Genomic DNA, 7,524 nt, shown 5'->3' on the forward strand with positions numbered 1-7,524 from the left:
CTTGAAAGTGAACCCCTCAGGCTCACCCCTCCAGGTGCCTCCCATATGCCAGGAAGTCCCAAAGTTCTGAGGGGCTGAGGCTCCAAGACTTCCCCTGGGCGAGGTCTTTGGTGGTGCCAGGGGGTGAAGGTGGACCTTCAGGCATGGTGGTTTTCCGGCCAGGCCTGCTTCTCCCTGCGACCCCTCGGAAAGCCCTGCCCAGCTGGGAGACTGAGCAAAAGCTGGACATGCCCAGGCCAAGGAATGGGCAGCTGGCTGGCCTGCCTCTGCGGGGTGGGGCCTGGGGACCAGTCCAGGCCTGCCCCCCAACAACCTGGCCCATGGTGTCTCTCTGGCTGGAGAGTCCCCTGTCCTGGCTGCGTCTCCAGCCTCAGGTGGGGTCCTAGCTGTTTCTTTCTGGTCTCAGCTGCGCCCCCCACCCAGCCTCCACCCCTCCCCCTGCAAACCAGCAGTCACTTGAGCCCTCCTTGAGGCTCTGAGGCCCCCCACCCAGGGCAGATCTTCAGGCCTAGGGCATCCTTAGAGGCTGGGCTGTGTCCAGTGGTGGCCGCCCCTCCCTCGTGTCTCATCCCCACCTGCCATGGCCGTCACTCTATCTCAGCGACCCAGTTTTCCTCCTTGTCTCTGTTGGTGGGGCGGGTGGCCCTAGGGGGACAGTGTCCCCCTTTGTGGCCCGGCGACCGATGGATCAGGTGTCCCTGGTGGGGCCGGCAGGCGCGTCTGCTGGCTCGGGCCAGGGGCCACGGCTTTCAGGTCTTCAATAGCTCAAGATTAGGTTCCGTCCCCGGGGGCCCCTGTTGTGTGGCCATTGTGATGGCCTGGGAACCACAGCCTCCAGGCCAGAGAGGGATGTGTCTCCCTGCCCATGGGAGTCCTGGCCTCCTCCGGGCCGTTTGGGAGGAAGGCCTGTAGAAGTGTGCACATACAGCCACAGCCAGTACAGAAGAGGCACTGTTTCTTTACAACCCGATGAGCAGAGCACGGGCTGGATCTCAGGTGTGTGCTGCTGATCAGTGCACGACCTGCACGGGTGTGCACGGTGGCCCTGGCACCGCCCCGGCCCCTCGCACCTTTCTCAAGAGTTTCTTCAGCTTCATGGCTCCCCTCGGCTGCATCCTCCCATAGGCCCCCACTCAGATTGCAGCGCTGGTCCTCGGCTGCTGGCTGGCGGCTGACAAAACCACAGGCCAATCCCCGCTGGCAGGATGGGGACAGGCTGACAATTTCATGTCCTAACTGCAGGGCCTTGCATTTCCTCCTCTGGAAACTCAGGTGTGGAATGAGTGGGGCTGTCGGTGCAACCTGGGCGAGATTCCTCTCGGCCTCCCTGGGTCTGATCAAGGTCACCGACCCCCAGCTGTAGCCCCCAAGACTGGCTCCTGATGGCTTTTGTGCCCTGCTCAGCAAAAGCTCAGCTGCGATCCTCTTGGTGGCCCAGACAGAGGTGACCACATAGTGTATCGTCTTTCGAGGGTGGGAGGGAGCTCTGTTCGTAATTACTCCTGGGGCATTCTGGGGCTATTGCAGGAAACGGAATATGTCACCGACGGAGACGCAGATCCCCTAGCAGGATGCATGCCGGCCGGCACACGACTCGGAGCGCGAGAGGGGCCTGTGATCGTGTGGTGCTTACGTGCTTCACGCGTGTGTGCGGAAGCACGGGTGAGCCCGTGGGGAGCATGGCGCACTGCCACTGTGCACACGTGGGCCGGCCATGTGTGGGAACACGTGTGTCCCTGTGTGCACACACCCAGAGCCCGTCCCGGCAGCCCGGAGACGGCTCCTTCCCCTTGTACAGCTGGAGACTCCGGAAGGAGGAGGCGGGTCGGGCTGGCCTCCTGCTTGATGAGGGTAAGACGAACAGGCCAAGGTGGGAGGCCAAGGCCAGGTCTCGCTCAGGCTGGGGCGTGGCCCTAACACATGTTTCCTGCCCAGCGTAGTGGCGGCAACCTTGGACAGGAGGTTGGACCCCATCAGGAAGGTTTTGCTTCAAGATATGGGGCTTCTGAGGCTGGGTCAGCTCCCCTAGCGTTTGCATTCATCCTAACATGTGACTGCCTCTTCCTCCAGGCAGCCTTCGGTGACTTCTGCTGTCGCCCCAGTGGCCTCTGTCTCCAGAGCAGGTGGAGCAAGAGGCTATCTGCTTGCTCCCTGGACCCAGCGGACATATTCCCAGAGACAGGTAGGATCTGCTTAGGGGCACACAGCCAGCTCTGGCAGAATGGGGCCAGACCCCAAGGAGTGCCCCTCCTAGGTCAGGGCACTTGTGACTATGGCTGCCCTGAAATCCTCTTGGGGCTTCTTGCTGGGGGTCCACTCTGGGCCCCACTGAACTTTGCTTTAGGAGCATAGGGCCTTTGGGCTGGGTGTGTCCTCCAAGGGCCAGGCCTGGTGACTCCTCCAGGCATGGGGCAGAGGCTGGGGGCTGAGAGGCAGCTGCTGCTGAAGCCTTCAGTAGAGGGAGGCCAGCATCAGGCAGATGAATGGGCCATTCAGGCAGGAGAATTTTCAGGGTCACCTTGGCCAGCCCCGAGCAGCCACCGAACCCTCCCCTTCCTGCAGCTGGAAATATCATTGTGATGTGGGATGCTGGAGATGGGACAGGAGCCACACAGACCCAGCTTTGCCCTCTGGAACTCACAGCATCCCGGCAGCCGGCAGAGAGAGAGAGAGGGCCGGCAAACAACTCCACGAGGGGGTCCCGCGATAACATGCGAGAAGTGGGTGGAGAATGCCTGGCAAGCCTGGGTAGCCAAGGAGGGCCGGACAAGCAGGTGCATGGGCTCAGACATGGAGGGTGCCTGGGGACATCATCCTGGGGCAGGAAACGGCAGGTGCAAAAGCCCTAGGGCCGGATGAGGTGCTGGCTCCCTCACTCCCTTGCTCAGGGAACATCTGAGCAGCACCCCCCAGAAGCAAGGGCTGTGCTCGTGTGCATGGGCCAAGCTCCGGAGAGAACTCAGGAGGCTCCCAGGTCTGAGGGGGATGGGGGCCAGGGCTGGGCGGTGCAGAGGATGAGGGGATGACCTTCCTCCCAGAGACAGAGTACCAGGGGAGAGAAAAAGGCCTCCAGCATCCCTGTCCAGTGCATGGAATTGTGGGGGCTTGGAGGCATCCTGTGGCCGGGCTGCAGGAGTTCCCAGCCAGACCTGGTCCCCTGGGAAACGGGGTCCGGGAGGCCTGGTTTGCTGTGAGCCCACCTCCACAACCCACCTGGCCAATGAGCAGAAGCCTGAGCTGGGGTTCAGGGATCCATCTGTGGAGTCGCCCCGGGGGGAGGGCTTCCCACATGGCACCCCACTGGGCCCCTCTCCCAAGCCCTCACCCCTCCCTCCCAGGCTCTGGAAACCTCTTGCTGTCCCCCCAAGTTAGTGTCCAGGACTGCTTTCACAAATGGCCACAGACTTGGCTGGAAACAAAATAAATTCATTGTCTCAGTCTGGGAGATCAGAGGTTGAGATCAAGGTGCCCGCAGGGCTGGTTTCCCCCAAAGCCAGGAAGGGTCTGCTCTGTCTGCTCTATCCCACCGTGGTGTCTGGCGGCTGCCCGCCAGACTTGGGCAGCTTAGGGAGGCCTCCCCGCATCTCTGCCTCCATCTTCACGCAGCCTCTTCTCTGAGCCTGTGTGCCATCTCATCTCAAGATCCTTAACTTAATTACTTCTGCAAAGAACCCTTCTCCAGGCCGGGTGCGGTGGCTCATGCTTGTAATCTCAGCACTTTGGGTAGCTGAGGTGGGTGGATCACTTGAGGTCAGGAGTTCGAGACCAGCCTGGCCAACATGGTGAAACCCCGACTCTCCTAAAAATACAAAAATTAGCTGGGCGTGGTGCTGCATGCCTGTAATCCTAGCTACTTGGGAGGCTGAGGCAGGAGAATTGTTTGAACCCAGGAGGCGGAGGTTGCAGTGAGCTGAGATTGAGCCACTGCACTCCAACCTGGGCGACAAGAGTGAGACTCCGTCTCAAAAAAGAAAAACAACAAAGCGCTTCTCCAAACAATGTCCCCTTCATGGGTTCTGGAGGTTAGAAATTAGACACATCTTTTTGGGGGGCCTTTATTCAACCCACAACACCCCCAAATACCAGGAATCTGGAAAATTGGGTCTTCTTTCACTGCTAAGCCAGTTCCCCTGCACTTCATCCATGTGGGCTTGGGGGCCATGGCACCCCCCCTTGGCATGTGTAAGTTAGGGGACAGAGAGGAGGGCTGGGAAGGATAAGTTGGGGGCCTGGGGCCTGATGGTGCAGGCAGAGTGCAGACTCAAGGAGCAGTCGGCACTGTGCCTGCCCACCAGGAACACGGCCTGTGGTCCCCGCCCCAGTGTGAAAAGAATGGACAGAAAACGCCTCGCCCCGTGCCTCCTGCTCAACTCTAGGGACCCAGGAACCTGCCTGGCACAAGAGACAGAGGGGTGCACATAGACACAGAGATGGGCCCCTAGTCCCAGGCCCGCCGTAGACCCCACGCCAGGCCCAGAGGGGCACACATAGACCATAGACCCCACGCCAGGCCCAGAGGGACACACATAGGCCATAGACCCCACGCCAGGCCCAGAGGGACACACATAGGCCATAGACCCCACGCCAGGCCCAGAGGGACACACATAGGCCATAGACCCCACGCCAGGCCCAGAGGGACACACATAGGCCATAGACCCCGCGCCAGGCCCAGAGGGACACACATAGGCCATAGACCCCGCGCCAGGCCCAGAGGGACACACATAGGCCATAGACCCCGCGCCAGGCCCACTCACGGGCAGGATGTTTCTCCTCCAGCCCTCAGGTCCGGGCATGAGCTCCGGGCCAGCAGCCACCAGGCCCTAGGCCAGCGAGTCCCGGCTTCCAGCACTCGCTCCACCAGCCGGAAGGTGCTTTCCACCCCATAATCACCTGTGCCAAGCACAGGCTCAGTTGATCTTCCGAAACGCTGTTTACACCATGTGGAAACCAAGGCTCGGCGCTCCCCCAGCCTGGAGGTGGTAGGACCGCGATTTGAAGCTGGGTCTCCGAGTGCCCACCTGCTGACACCTTCCTCGGCCCCGACAAGCGGCCTGGAAGCGGCAGAGCTGGGAATGCTCCTGCATCACCCCTGAGCTCTGCCGGGGGTCTCAGTGTCCCCATCTGCGAAATGGGATAAGGGCCCTGCACACCAGCCTTGCTCCCAGGGGCCAGAGAGGGGAGGGACAGTGTCCCTAGTGACAGATTCAGAAACCGAGGCCAGGAGACACTGGCCTGGACGCCCCTGCCCAGCAGATGCGGGTCGGGTCGGGGCAGGCCCAGGCCCCAGCTGGCCCACCACCTGCTGACCCGCTTCCTCCCGGGGCCTCTGCGGGGAGGCGGTGGGAACTGACCTCCTCTCTGCCTCTCAGCCCCAAGGCAGCCGCCCCCTGGGAGGCCTGGTCCGGGGCTCAGGTGTCCCGCACAGCCGGTTTCTCCGCCTCTTCCCATCCTCGCCTCTGTGGAGCCAGAGGGGGGTCACTCCCCAGGGGCCACAGGCAGTTTTGGCCCTGCCGTTGAGTGGGCTGGCTCTGCTGCCTCTCCCACAGCCCCCAGGAGGCCGGGCTGCCCAGGTGTGTCCACAGGGACCTCCCCAGAAGCCCCTTCCCACGACCCTGTGCCCGCCCCCATGATGTTCATACCTGAGGCTTTCTCTGCAGCCCCTGGCCCGCGCTGGTGGGGGTCGTGGGCCCAGGTGAGGCTGGTGGGCTTCAGGCCAGGGGCTTCCAAGCAGCTCCTTAGCCATGCCGTCCTCCTTAGGGGTCAGGACCATGACCTCATTTCGTAAGTCCTGAAAGGGAGACTCCTGGTGCTGGGGCCCACGGTCCGACAGCTCTGCGAGCTGACTCCCTGTTTGCCCTTTCCCAGACCTGCCCTGGGTTTGGCAGCAGAACCTCAGGGGGAAACCGAGGCTGAGAAGGGCTGGGTGCTTTTCTCAAGGCCATTGGCCAGCCCAGTTCATCTGCCTCTTGGATCCACACTCCCACGGCTTCTGTCTTGCTTTTGCTAGTTATTAGCTGGGTGGCCTTAGGTGAGTGGCACAACCTCTCTGTGCCTCAGTTTCTTCAGCTGTAAAATGGGAATAACTAGAAGGCCCGCTTTGAAGGGTGTTGTGCAGATGACACAAGGCATCGGCTGTGGTACACGGTGAGGGTGCAGTGCCAGGCCACTGTTATTCTTACCATTACCATTTTAATTGTCTGGCTGTCCCAGCTGTGCTTGGAACTTCAAAGCGCCGGGGCCTCACCTGTCTTGTTCGCTACTGAGCCCTGGCCATGGGCACACGGTTTAGGTCAGGGACTGGTTTTAAAATAGAAGCAGAAGCTTGAACGCAGCTCTGCCTGCCTGGAGGCCAAGCCCTCTCCCCACTGACTCCCCAGTGAGACCCCCTCCACCAAGCCTGTGCCCTTCACGGGGTCTCTGAGTCCCACAGCTGTGCCCTAAGGGGTTGTTTTTCTCTGCCTTGCCACAGCCAGGAAACTGAGCCTCGGAGAGGGCAGGCCTAAAGAAAGACCATGTGAGGTTAGTGGGTGCCGAGGAGCGGGAGGATCGGCTGGGGGAGGATGGAGGAAGGCAGCACTGGGGGCTGGGGGCCCCTGCAGGCAGAAGGCTGGGCCCATTTCCATGTGGGTGGGCCTGCTCCAACTCGCCACCTGGCACGGCTGCAGGTGCCCACACAACGGCAGACCCGTGCCCCCCAGTGCAGCCTGTGCCAGCCACCACAGCCAGAGGGGTGGCTGTGGGCAAGTTTACTGTCTCTGCCCACCTCAACCCCAGGACAGGACCTGGGGACAGGAGACCACCCCCAGGTACAGCCGCGAGGGCAGCAGACTCTCCTACTCCAAGAGGCAGCCCATGGCACAGACAGCTCACACAGCGGCCCACCAGGACGCTCATTCATTCCCTCATTCATTCATTCGTGCATGCATGCGTTGATTCTGCAGATAGTCGTGGGTTCTTGCTGTGCGGCCATGGGCAAGTCTCTTGTCCTCTCCGGGCTGTGAAGTCTCCCATTCGGCAGAGGAGTCAGACCCCCACCATGTGTCAGCTGAAGGTCTCTGGGAGGGAGGCTGGACAGGAAGCACAGGGTCGGGGCAGCCGCAGGCTGAGACAGCACAACGGCTGCGGCTCTTCCACAGTCTCCCCGGAGAGTTCTGGAATCTCGCTCTCGCCCACGCATGGACTGCAGGGAGAAGCTCCCCCGCCTGTCCTCCCCCCACTCCCCTCTTCCTGCTGTCCCGGCCCCTGACCATCCCTCCCCAATGGGGGGTGTATGGGGAGCCTTGCTGTCAGACCTCCTGAGAAGCCCTGGAGATGTTGGACCCTTCCTTAGCCCCTGTGGCAGATGGGGAAACTGAGGCTGGCAGGCGCTTCCTCCTCCTACTCTGCCCAGTGGCCTCCGTGACCCTCTCCCCAGATGGCCTCTCTCACCTCACACCCCCCGACCCCTAAATGGCCTGCTCACTCCCCCCATCTCCCGGGGTCCCGCCCAGCCAGCACACCCTCTACCACACACCCCACACCCCA

Source organism: Macaca nemestrina, chromosome 4, assembly GCF_043159975.1.
Source record: "Macaca nemestrina isolate mMacNem1 chromosome 4, mMacNem.hap1, whole genome shotgun sequence".
In the NCBI taxonomy this organism is placed as follows: Eukaryota; Metazoa; Chordata; class Mammalia; order Primates; family Cercopithecidae; genus Macaca; species Macaca nemestrina.